This window comes from Pongo pygmaeus, chromosome 20 (genome assembly GCF_028885625.2).
Source record: "Pongo pygmaeus isolate AG05252 chromosome 20, NHGRI_mPonPyg2-v2.0_pri, whole genome shotgun sequence".
NCBI lineage: Eukaryota > Metazoa > Chordata > Mammalia > Primates > Hominidae > Pongo > Pongo pygmaeus.
The window spans coordinates 35,213,197-35,226,318 of record NC_072393.2 but is presented as its reverse complement, the minus strand read 5'-3'; positions in this window follow the sequence as shown (position 1 = coordinate 35,226,318).

The following is a 13,122-nucleotide window of genomic DNA, read 5'->3' as shown; positions in this document are numbered from 1 at the left end:
CCTCATGCCTGTAATCCCAGCACTTTGGGAGGCTGAGGTGGGCAGATCACGAGGTCGGGAGTTTGAGGCCAGCCTGGCCAATATGGTGAAACCCCGTAAAAATACAAAAATTAGCCAGGTGTGGTGGTGCGTGCCTGTAGTCCCAGCTACTTGGGAAGCTGATGCAGGAGACTCTGTTGAACCTGGGAAGTGGAGCTTGCAGTGAGCCGAGATGACACCACTGACTCCAGCCTGGGCAACAGAGCAAGACTCTGTCTCAAAAAAAAAAGGAATCTAACAAACTGTGTTCATAATCTCTACAGAGAAAATTATATAATTTTATCTGAGAGTTCTCAGAGAAATCCTAAATGGAAAAATTTACCATATTCATGGATAGGAAAGTTGAACATTATATAGATATCAATTCTCCCCAGATGGATCTATTGATTCAATATTATTTCAAAGTCCCAACAGAGATTTTTAAAGAAACTTGTTAAATGATATGGAGCAAGCAGGCAAGAATAAGCAGGACGCTTCTGAAGATGAAAAGGAGGGAGGAAAGGCTTTCCTCACCTTATTTAGGACTTAGCATGAACCTATAGTAACTAAGACAGTGTCATATTAGTGCAGGGAAAAGGAAATCAATCAGAGAGATAGTCTAGAAAGGGAACCTCACATTAAGGTTTATGGCATTTGGTATGTGACAAAAGTTATATGTCAGATCAGTAGGGGAAAAACAAAAAAAATTTACTATTGAAGAAGTGAAGTTGAAAAATGATTAGCCATCTGGGAAAAGAAGAAATTGTATCTTCTCTTCACACAATGTTGACAAATCTAGTCCAGATGGATTAAAGACTTAAATGTTAAAAACACAACTTTAAACTTCTTAGTAGAAAATATAGCTAAATATCATTTAGACCTTGGGGTAAGAATAGATTTCCTTAAACAAACATCAGTGACTATAAAGAAAAAGATTAACACATTTGACTATATTAAAATTAAGAACTTTATATTTATCAAAAGACAACTCGGAAAGTAGAGACAAGTCACAAGATATTTGCAACACATGCAACTGACAAGGATTAATATCAAAAATACACTGGGACTGGCTGTGGTGGCTCACGCCTATAATCCAAGTCTGTAATCCCAGCACTTTGGGAGGCCAAGGCAGGTGGATCACCTGAGGTCAGGAGTTCGAGACCAGCCTGGCCAACATGGTGAAACCCCGTTTCTACTAAAAAATACAAAAATTAGCCAGGTGTGGTGGCACATGCCTGTAGTCCCAGCTACTTGGGAGGCTGAGGCAGGAGAATTGCTTGAGGCAGAGGTTGCGTGAGCCGAGATTGTGCCATTGCACACCAGCCTGGGTGAGAGAGCAAGACTCCATCTAAAAAAAAATTGGACTGCATATCAATAAGAACATAAGCAATACAATGAAAAAATAGGCAAGGGACATAAATACGCATTTCACAGAAGAGTAAATAAATATGGCCATATTTAAAGAAGATTAACATCAATGGTGATCAAGGAAATACAATCAAGACCATAATGAGAGACTACTTTGTACCTATTTGATTAATAAATACTAATTGTCTAATAACACTAAGTGTTGGAGAGGATATGGATCCACAGAATTTCTTATGTGTTGTTGGAGAAGCTCACCACATTAGAAAAACAGCTTGAAATTATCTCCTAAAGTTGAATATTCACAGCAACTCCACTCCTATGTGTATATACCCAAGAGGAAATCTTGCACATGTGCAAAAGGAGAGACATGCAGGAATGCTGTGCCAGCACCGTTCATGATATCAAGATCCTAGAAACACCCAAACACCCTTGAACAGGAGCTACAAGATACAAGATAGCTAGCTTGTATTTTTGCCCAGTGGAACACTATAGTGGAACACTACATTGAGTGAACAATGTTGAGATGTAACAATATGAATCTCAGCATTATCATATTAATTCCAAAAGTAAGTCACAAAATTTATATACAAGATGGTACCTTTTAAAGTTAAAAACAACTAAATGAAAATACATGCTTTGGGAAATACAATGTAGAAACAAGAGAAATATGTAAAAAGAAAAGCAAAAGAATGAACAGAGAATTGAGAAGATGGTTACCTTGGGTAAGAGAGGTGGGGACATAGAGAAGTGGGGGAGCCATAGATTATCGTCAAGTTCTTAGTTTGTGTTTTGGGTGGTGGGCTCATGTTATTAAAAGTATTGTTTAGGGCCAGGCACGGTGGTTCACGCCTGTAATCCCAGCACGTTGCGAGGCCAAGGCAGGCGGATCACCTGAGGTCAGGAGTTTGAGATCAGCCTGGCCAACATGGTGGAACCCCATCTCTACTAAAAATACAAAAATTAGACGGTGTGGTGGTGCTGTGGTGGAGGCTGTGGCAAGAGAATCGGGTGAATCCAGGAGGTGGAGGCTGCAGTGAGCCGAGATCACGCCATTGCACTCCAGCCTGGGCAACAGACCAAGACTCTTTCTCAAAAAAAAAAAAAAAAAAAAAAGTATCCTTTAGGCTGGGCATGGTGGCTGTAATCCCAGCACTTTGAGAGGCTGAGGCAGGCAGACTGATAGAGTGCAGGAGTTTGAGACCATTTCTACCAAAACAAAAAACAAAAACAAAAAATCCCAAAAAACAAAAATTAGCCAGGTGTAGTGGCACACACCTGTAGTCCCAGCTACTTGGGAGGCTGAGGGGGGAAGATCGATTGAACCCAGGGGTTCGAGGCTGCAGTGAGCTATGATTGCACCAATGCACTCCAGCTTGGGGGACAGAGCAAGACTCTGTCTCAAAAACAAAAAGAAATTATCATTTAAATAATTATACTGTGTATGGGCCATGCATAGAGCAAGGAAGACTGTATGTGAACCAAGTATTGTGATAAAGCCATTCTATGTACTCAGGTCCAATTTTTCAAAAGTACAATTGGCCCAGCAATTATTCTTCTAGGAATGAATCCTGAGGAAAATAACCAGAGATGTGTGCAAAGAGCTGTGTACAAAGCTGTTTAGGACCAAATTGTTTCTAATAACAGAAAACTGGAAAGAACATTAGTGTCCAACAATAGGAGATGGACTGAGTAAACATATGGTACCGTCATGCGATGGAATATTTTAAAAGTTTCCAAAAGCAGGGTGGTGTTTTGTACATATACACACTGTGAAAAAGAATCTAAAACGAAACGGCAATAAAACTACAATGCCGATCATTTGGTGGGAGTGCAGGTGATTTTTGCTTTTTTCATCTTTCCTGTCATATGATATGATTCTGTAATTTTAAAAGGTAAATTTGAAAGATAATAAAAGAAACGATACCATGGCTAGGGTATGGAGAGGAGCAATTGATACAAACAAGGATGGCCCTTTTGCAGATATTGAAAGGACAGGTTCCTCAGATGGGCTAGGAGAACACTTTTATTATTGTAATGTTTTTTATTTTATATACTAAAATTATTTAAAGTATGTTTATCAGATAGTTGGGAAGATAGACAGAAATGTAAATAAGTGCCCTGAGAATCCCATCAATGAATTCTGACAGTCTTCTTTCTAGTTCTCTCCTCCAAAGTAGAAGCAAAAGTAGAAGCTGGGGTTGATCAGTGACGGATAATCGCATGTGTCAACTAGGGTAGGCCATGGTAGCAGTTATTGGTCAAACATCAGTCTACATGTTGTCTTGAAGGTATTTGTTAGAAGTGACAAACACTGAAGTCACTAGACTTTGAATAAAGCAGATTGCTCTCCATAATATGACGGCCCTCATCTAGTTGTTGGAGATCTTAACAGAATTAAGGAAGAGGGAATTCCACCTCCAGCCAACCTTTGGACTAGAAATGCAACATCAACTCCTCCCTGAGTCTCCAGGCTGCCGGCTTGCCCTGTAAATTTCAGCTTGCCAGCTATTCCAACTGCATGAGCTAATTCTTTAAAATCAACCTGGAGACGGATGAATAGATTAGATAGATAGATAGATGGATAGATAGATAGATAGATAGATAGATAGATAGATAGATAGAGATTACATAGATAGTAGATTAGATAGATGATAGAGATTACACAGATAGTAGATTTGATTGATAGATAGATACGTACATAATACATACATACATAATTAGATAGATAAATAGAGAAAGAGATCTCCATCCTATTGGTTCCGCTTCTCTGGAGGATCCACTCTAAAACACACTGGTACAATTACATATTTTTGAATTTAGGTCTTTTTCACAAAATAGGGTAGTCATATCCTGTTTTCACAAAACATTAAATAAATCATGAGCAGTAGCCAGTGTTATTTTTAAAGTCCTTAAAAAACCTTAATGGTCACATATTTTTATAATCATTTATTCTTAACCAGTTCCTTACTGTCAGACACTTGGATTGTCCCTAATTTTTCACTGTTGTAAGTCACATTGCAACTAACAGACCGGGAACATCATCTCTCCATCTCTGATACAACTTATTTTTGAAAAATATAGTGATCAGAGGCCTGGATTCTAGAGTAGGGCTGTCTGCCGTCTGTGGGACTTCGCCTCCCGTGGCCTCAGTGGGCTGACCTATGTGACTTCCACGAGCGTTTCCTGCCACTGCACTCCCTGTTCCTCGGAAGCAGCCAGCCCAGCCCCTCTGCACCTGTCCCCGGGCCTCACTCGTGTGACACTGCTGCACACTTTGTAGCCCGCCACTCCGCCCTCCGTAGCCTGCCCACCACCTCCTCCCTCTCAGCGAAGTCCTTTGACCAGTTCAGTCCAAAGGGACCTGCTTCCCTCTCCCCATCCTCTGTCCACCCCGGCCTCCAAGACTCCAGTGACTACCTCCTCTGTGGACACACACGGCCTCCCAAACACAGTAGAGGGGCCACGGTGCCGTGTTTCATCAATGTCCTCTATGTGTTGAGTATCACTACACAGCACACCCACTACACGGGCTGAAACGTCTCACATGGGCTCCACTTCATCCAGGAAGCAGATCCAAGCAGGCCAGGGAGCTCCGAAGGGGCAGAGCCAAAAACAGGGCTGTAAAATTTTTTAAAAGTAGGCCAAGCATGGTGGTTCATGCCTGTAATCCCAGCACTTTGGGAGGCCAAGGCAGACGGATCATCTGAGGACAGGAGTTCAGGACCAGCCTGGCCAACATGGTGAAACCCCATCTCTACTAATAATACAAAAGTTAGCTGGGCGTTGCGGCTGGCCCCTGCAATCCCAGCTACTCGGGAAGCTGAGGCAAGAGAATCACTTGAACCCAGGAGGCAGAGGTTGCAGTGAGTCGAGATCATACCATTGCAGCTTGGGCGAAAGAGTGAGACTCCATCTCAAAAAAAAAAAAAAAAATTTAAAAAGTAACAAAACAAAACAAAACAGGGTTGAGCTTGGGTCTTTTGTTTTACACACACACTCACACACACACTCATAGATATAAATTTTTAAATTTTTTTTAGAAATGGGATTTTGCTGTGTTGCCCAGGCTGGTCTCAAACTCCTGGGCTCAAGCGACCCTCCCACCTCAGCCTCCCGAAGCGCTGGGATGACAGGTGCATGCCACCGTGCCAGGCCTGGGTGTGAGTTGTGAGGTAGAAGCAGGAATGTGAGTCCCCTGTGGATCTCTCCTCAGGTAGGGATGAGGCTGCGGAATGTCTCGTGGGGCACTTTCTTTTCTGAGTGTCCAGGTGTCACCGAGTCCCTGCAGCCTTTCCCCAGGATCCTCCATCTCAGGGCTTAGCGATGGTCCTCGCCTGCCCCGCTCCCCCGTGCCCATCAGTCCTGAATCCGTGCGGTATTTGACATGTGTGCTTTCCCTCTGTCTCCACTGTCCCCACCATCCTCTCACCGAGTGATTGTAATAACTGGTCTGCCTGCTTCCATGCCAGGCCTCCTGCAATCAATTCTGAAGAAAGCAGATCTAGTGATTTTCTTTTCATGCAAGCCACTTCGTCCTGCCCAGGACCCGCCAGGGGCTTCCCACTGCATGAGAATAAATCCCATCCTTGGCCAGCAAGGCCCCAGAGGCTCTCCCACGGTCCCGCCATCTCTCTGCCTTGTGTTCTAAACCCTAGCCTCACCAAGCACTCCCCAGGGGCTCCTGCCTTGAGCCTTGATCCCCGCTGTCTCCCCCTCACAGCTCGCTCCTATCCTCCTTCAGGTCAGGGTAACTGTTGCCTCCTCCCGATGACTTCCCAACTCCCCTGCCGCACCCCATTACCCTCTGGGCCCATTTTGTATTATGCTATTTTTCTCAGTAGACTCTTAGGTTCCATGCAGATAGTGACCAAACCTGTCTTGTTTATTATTCTGTCCCCAGTGTCTACTGCATAATCGGGGCTCAGTAAACCTTTAGAATAAATAAGTGTTCCTCCCTTAAATGAATTGTTAGGAATCCAAGGCTGAAGAAGCAGTGGTTCCTCTTGGGGCAGGAAAGCCACAAATGAGGATGCTGCCTCTCACCAACCCCACCTCTTTCTGCTAAACATTTGGACATCTGCTTGCAGGAGCCTTCTCTGAGGCAGGGAAGACCATCTAGGGGCATCTGAGCACTGCCTAGCAACTCAAAGAAGATGGCCAAGGCAAAACGCGTGTCCTGGCTGCAGACGATAAATGGCACACAGCTCTCTCCAAAAATGCCTTGTTTCCCCTGGGTCTGCCCCCTTGCCTCTGTCTTCCAGGATCCGATGAGCTGTGCACAGCGAGTGTGCTGGGCCTTCCTCACCATGCAGGACAGGGAGGGCGGGAGAGTTGCACCAGCCAGCTTTGGAGTCCCTGGGAGCTTGGACGGAGGCTGTCCTGCCCTAGTTGACTCGGGTGGTCAATCAGCAGCTGAAAGAAGACAATGAAAAAGAAGCAGGAGAAGGAGAAAGAGAAGTAGAAAAAGAGGAGGAAGAGAAAACAGAAGAGGAGGAGGGGGAAGGAAAGGAGGAGGAGGAGGAGGCTGACAGGCACTCGACAGGCCTTCTGAGGTTGCGATGAGCTGGGAGGAAAGGAGGGCTGTGGCCAGCGCAGACACAGGGTCCTCAGTTCTGAGCCTCTCCATCCCTCAAATCCATCCACCTAAGCAGGCAGTCCTTAGCTTCCCTCTCTGCCCCACTCACACTGCCATAAAGGAGTGAAAACCCTGGGGTCTCGGGGTAGCTTTTGGATCCGAGCCTCCATTCACTTGCAGGTCTTCTGAGTCTTCAGCCCATCATCTATAAAGGAAATAGTGATGGGATAGGAAAAGGCAAGATCTCTCCATGGAGAACACAGGACCAAAGCCAATCTTCCTTAGGGAGAAGGGAAACTCATTCTCCCCCCACAATGAAGGCAGGCACGTCTCATCTTCCATTTACTCACTTCCAAATGCAGCATTGCACCGCAGCCACGCTGCCTTCTGCGTGGTTCTGTGCTGATTTCTGCAAACAAGGAAACAGCTCAGCAAAGCAGGAGGTGGCTGCGGATGAACACCCAGATCAGGGTTCCGAGGAAAAACTTTCAAGTTCAGTGCAATGGCTGGTTCATGGCTCCAAAACGTGAAACTCCCCAAAATTGTTCTTTAGCTTTCTCTTGGACACCACCAAAAGCACAGGAAGTTAAAGAAATTTCCCCCATGATCCCAGCACTTTGGGAGGCTGAGGCAGGAGAATTGGTTGAGCCCAGGAGTTTGAGGCCAGCAACACAGTGTGATCCCATGTCTATCAAAAGATTTAAAAAAAAAAAAAAAAAAGTTAGCCTGATGTGGTGGCGTGCACCTGTGGTCCCAGCTACTCAGGAGTCTGAGGCCAGAGGATCACTTGAGCCCAGGAGTGTGAGGCTGCAGTGAGCCGTGATCGTGCCACTGCACTCCAGCCTGGGCGACATAAGGAGACTCTGTCTCCAAAAAAGAAAGAAAGGAAGTAAGGGAGGGAGGGAGGGAGGGAAGAAGGGAGGGAGGAAGGGAAGGAAGGAAGAAAGGAAGAAGAAGGAAGGAAGGAAAGAAGGAAGGAAGGAAAGAAGGAAGGAAGGGAGGGAGGGAAGGAAGAAAAGAGGAGGAAGGAAGGAAGGGAAGAAAGAAGGAAAGAAGGAAGGGAGGGAGGGAGGGAAGGAAGAAAAGAGGAGGAAGGAAGGAAGGGAAGAAAGAAGGAAAGAAGGAAGGAAGGGAGGGAGGGAGAAAGGAAGGAAAAAGAAAAGAGGAAAGAAAAGAAAGGAAGGAAGGGAGAGAAATTCCCCATGGGCATGGGATTGAGAGTCCTCCTAAGGAGCATAGGCAAGATAACCTTTTGCAAGGCAGCTGCCAGTCACATCTGAGTCCACGCTCCCTGAGACTCTCTGGGTAATATACACAGCACTGATTCCTTAACATTTAAAGGCTGTCGAAGGGACTGTTTTAAGCCTGTGCTGTGTGTCCCCACAGCACTGAGATCCCCAGTTTCCCTACCCCCACCCCCAACACAGGCACATTATATACATTTGTTTATATGGAGCTATGGCGCTGTCTTGATTGCACGGCAGTGCGGCCTGCTGATGAGGTTTGCTGTTGACATTTCAACATTAGCTGGCTTTTGTCAATTGTGGCAGCCTAAGAAATTCTATCTTAAGGGCGGCTCTTTATTAAATTTGCAAGATACAAAACTGTGACTGACAAATAGTCTCCTTTCCCTTTGCAGATGCATAAATAACGGCCGGCAACTCTACCGTCATTAAAATGTGCTCCACATTTAAACAAAAATATAATCGCCAAAGAGTTTTTTTACAAAGGATCAGGGTCCCTGATGTTTGGCTTGATGAAACATTTCCTTGGTATTTTTCAACAGTTATCAGCGTGCAGATCTTTGGGGGACTTGAATGGAGGGGGAGAAGACACAGCAGGGGGGAAGACAGAGAAAAGAACATTTCCATGAGCTTCCTTGTTCTGGGTTTTACCAAACTTTGTCACAGAATCTTCTGTGCAACTCTTTTATGTGCTATCGGTGACATAATTCCTATTTTTTTCACCAGCCATTATATATGATAAATAAAACAATGCTCTGAAAACACTGCGATCTCTCATCAATGTCATTGTGAAAAGGGCCCAGATAGATGAGTTCTGGAATCACAGGCAGATGACATGGCTGGCCATGTATCATCTTCTATGTACTGAACGTAGTCTTTGTAAAGATAGAACGGTAATAAAGAGCGGTATTGTGTGCTCTGAAAGGCTGTGTGGGTCTGTGCATGACTAATCTGTCTTTCTGCATTATTTTATTCAATCTTCTCTGACTTTATGCCTTTGACATTTTTGCTACACTCAGTAAATTTGAGTGAATAGGCAATTTTAAAGAATTTTTATAGGGCTTCAGAGAAGTCATATGCAGACTGTATCTTTGTTCAAATTTAACAGTTTAAATATTTCCTTTGTCTAGGGTGCAGAGTAATCTTTAGACAAAAAAATGAAAGAATGCTCTAACCTTAAGATTTTAACAATGTTTCCTGTAACAGTTCAATTATTTAAAGGAAAAAAAAAAAAAACCAGAAGAGCAAGCTTATGATGGAGGAGCTGCCCAACTTTCTTTATCATTTTATAAACAGAAGACTGGTCCTTCTGATGAAGACATTCCTTCTTTCTCCAGAATTTAGAGATGCAGAGAATGAAATCAAAGGGGATTATTTTGAAGCTAGAGTTCAAATGGCCTCATTTGAACATCACCCACTTTTTCTGACTTTGTTTTGCAAGGGTAGCTGTCTATAAGTAAATAACGACTTCATTGCATGTCTTTAACTTACTGTATATGATGTTATCAGTTCATTATCTAATCTGTAACATTAGTTTGGCTAAGCACTGTATTTAAATAATTTATGCCACAGACTAGTATGCAATGGGAACATTTTTAAAAATTATTTTCTTTGCTAAATTGTGTGGAAGTCCCCACCTGAAGTATAGCAGACTGCTACATTTCAAGAGACACTCTCCTACTTAGGCTGTTAAATGATTCAGGAAAAAAAAAAAAAAAAAAAAAAAAAAAACTGGGATTCCCTGATAAAACTGTTTGGGCTGGCAGGTGCTAGCCTCATAGTTCTGGCTTATAAATACTTTTAAAAAGATTATTAAGCAATTTAAAGTAAACCTAAACTACAGATGAACCCAGCCTGATGGATTCATGTAGCCAATTACATTTTACAGTATCTATATCAAAAACGTAGTCCATACATTTCATTTTTATGAATCACTCCATAAGCTCACATCTAACAGGGTGACTGAGCACTTACGTTTAGTACCTTTGAGATGTTTTCAAGAAACTAGAACTCAAGATTTCTTTTTGTTTTGTTTTGTTTTTTGAGACAGAGTCTCACTCTGTCACCCAGGCTGGAGTGCAGTGGCCTGATGTCAGCTCACTACAACCTCTGCCTCCCAGGCTCAAGCAATTCTCCTGCGTCAGCCTCCCTAGTAGCTGGGATTACAGGCACCCGCCACCACACCCGGCTAAATTTTTGTGTTTTCAGTAGAGATGGGGTTTCACCATATTGGCCAGGCTGGTCTTAAACTCCTGACCTCAAGTAACCCACACACCTCGGCCTCCCAAAGTGCTGGGATTACAGGCATGAGCCAACGCGCCTGGCCTAGACCTCAAGATTTTGTCAAGTGGGAAGCTGGTTCTCAGTGAGACGTTTTGGATAAATGGTGACTGGCAGGTCTCACTGCCCAGCACAGCTGGACCCTAGGGCCACTTCTGGAGCAGGATGGAGTTGGGTCCAGGGAAGAAGGCAGCTTTCCTCCAGAAACCCAGGGAAGGCTAAGGTCATAGAGCTGTTAGCGGTGGCCTCTTGCAGGACCAAGCCGGCCTGCATTCAGCCTCGCTGCTCCTAGAACTTGACTGCAGGTTCCCCACCACACCCTTGAATACACAGCAGGCATCTGCAGGAAGTATAAGCAGCTCCAGAAGTCCAAGAGCCCAGTCATGGTTCACAGACAAGGAACTCATCGGTCATGCCTAGCGCTGGTGGTGTCCCCACCACGAACACTGACGAAGACAACTTACATCCTGCTGAGAACTTGCGGTGATAAATACACAGGTCCAATGTGAGGCACTGAACATGTCTGTAATCATCCAGCAGAGGACGAGATCGGATGCCTTGTGTCTGGGTTTGTGACTTCTGCCTTGTAAATGGATAAACATTTCACATCTCCACGTAAGACTGAAACATGAACCCCTATCTTTTTTCATAGCAGACACAAACAAATACTACTTTTTTATCACTGCAAAGCACTTGATGTAAGTTCATTAAAATGAAAGATTGGAGAGCCCCCAAATATAGGATAATATGATTCATGTATAGATCCCGGATAATAGATGTGGTTTCTTATTATTTTCCTACTACATAAAGGACTAATCCTGCTGCTGCAGGAAGAGTGCTGCCTTTCTCTTCATGAGCCATTTTCATAAAACTGAATAAACAACAAACACAACCATGATTAGCTGTGACAGTTCCCCATTGATTTATTGGACTCAAATCCTAAGGAGAAGTCTAGTTTTAGGTCTGTCTCTGCACGTTTTTATCAAATAATAAAACTATAAAAATGAAATGATCCACTATCTTCAAAATAATAGAAAATAAAAGGTTCTGCAACTTAAAGAGATCTTCCTAATGTTACCAAGCAAGATGCAGGATTTGCATTTTTGGAAACCTGTCCCTTAAAAGTGAAGCAGCAGCAGAGAGGCCCTGCTGCCGGCATGCTTTTTAAGCCCAGCCTGAGTTCTCTATGCTTGAGAGCGTCTTATGATGCTGTAACTAACCTCAAACCTGGAGCAGCAGGGGGGCAACAAACCTCAGAATACAGCAATGTCATGCTTTACAGGCACTCTCTCAGCAACAGCATGAATGAGGGGGGAAATTGGTTGCCTAGGAAACCCTCTAGTCCTGGTAATTATTACTGTAACTGACTGCACACCCCACCTATAACAGAAATGAATAATAATTTATAATTGCTGACTGGCAGCTTTCTGTCTGTGCCTCTGCTCACCACTGCTACCTACTGGCATGCAAAATTAGTTACAAGCAAACAGTGGGGTATACAGAGAGAAAAACCACCAGCAAAAAGAACATTTCAAGAAATCTTCTCCCATCTTCCCCCACCAGGTTCTGAATATAGTTCAAGTCAATTGCTGCTCGATCAATAGAGCAAAAATGAAAAGTGCTTTGTACAGGGGCTGAACAATGTAATAGAAGTTGGTCATCTCAATTAAAAGCAATTTCATATTGTGACATGAACTAGACCAAAAAGAAGGTGCTTAATAAGGTTAACAGACGCTAAATAACAGCATATATCTTAATGACCCCAAATATATGACTCTCAAGCTATTTAATAGTATGGAATTTGATACTAAGCAAAATCGCTATAAATAAAATCCTATCTGGTAGTTTTGATCAATTAAACTACATAATTAACAAAGATGGTCCATTTATCTTAGGTTGTCTAATTTGCAGTACAGTGTTAAAGCACCTCTACTGGAAGACTAGTTTGTTTAGAAATTAGAACATTCATAGTGATTTACCGGATTTGATTTAAAAGACACAGCAGGAGTTGGCAAAATTCACATATCATGGGGTTAATGTGGGTTAGAATGTAGCTATTTGTAATACAAAAATATTGCATACCAAATACACACATCTGATTTCTTTTAATCTTGGTTCATCTTTTTGCAGAAGTCATTAGTTTGCTAAAATGAACAACAAAAACAGCTGCATTTGCCACTATTAGGACACAGAAATCTGCCACTTTTTTAATTTCCAAAGCAAGAGAATGCCACATGAGTAATGAACCACACCCAGGTTACCAGAAAGGTGTCGACTGACTGATGGTTTCCGTGGCTCCCATCGTAAGGAAGGCTATGTCTACCACCATCATTGTATTCATTGGCTGCCATATATTCGGGCTCCACAACTTACTAGTGTGGCCTGGTCAGTACATTTCAAAGTTGAGAGAGCCTTTACAGTTCAAGAGGAAACAGCTGAAAATGGACAAATAGCCCCCAAAGGGTGCTGATGCCAAGTTAACGATCACCAAGATAATGAAGAGTATGAAGAATAATTATAGGGAAACCCTCAGCTCTTCCATGGGCAGTCCACACTTAACCCTGTGGAGCCCTCACGTCTTCCCATGTTCCTGAGATTGGCTGGCATGGAAGAATGTCCTTAAGTCAATCTGACATT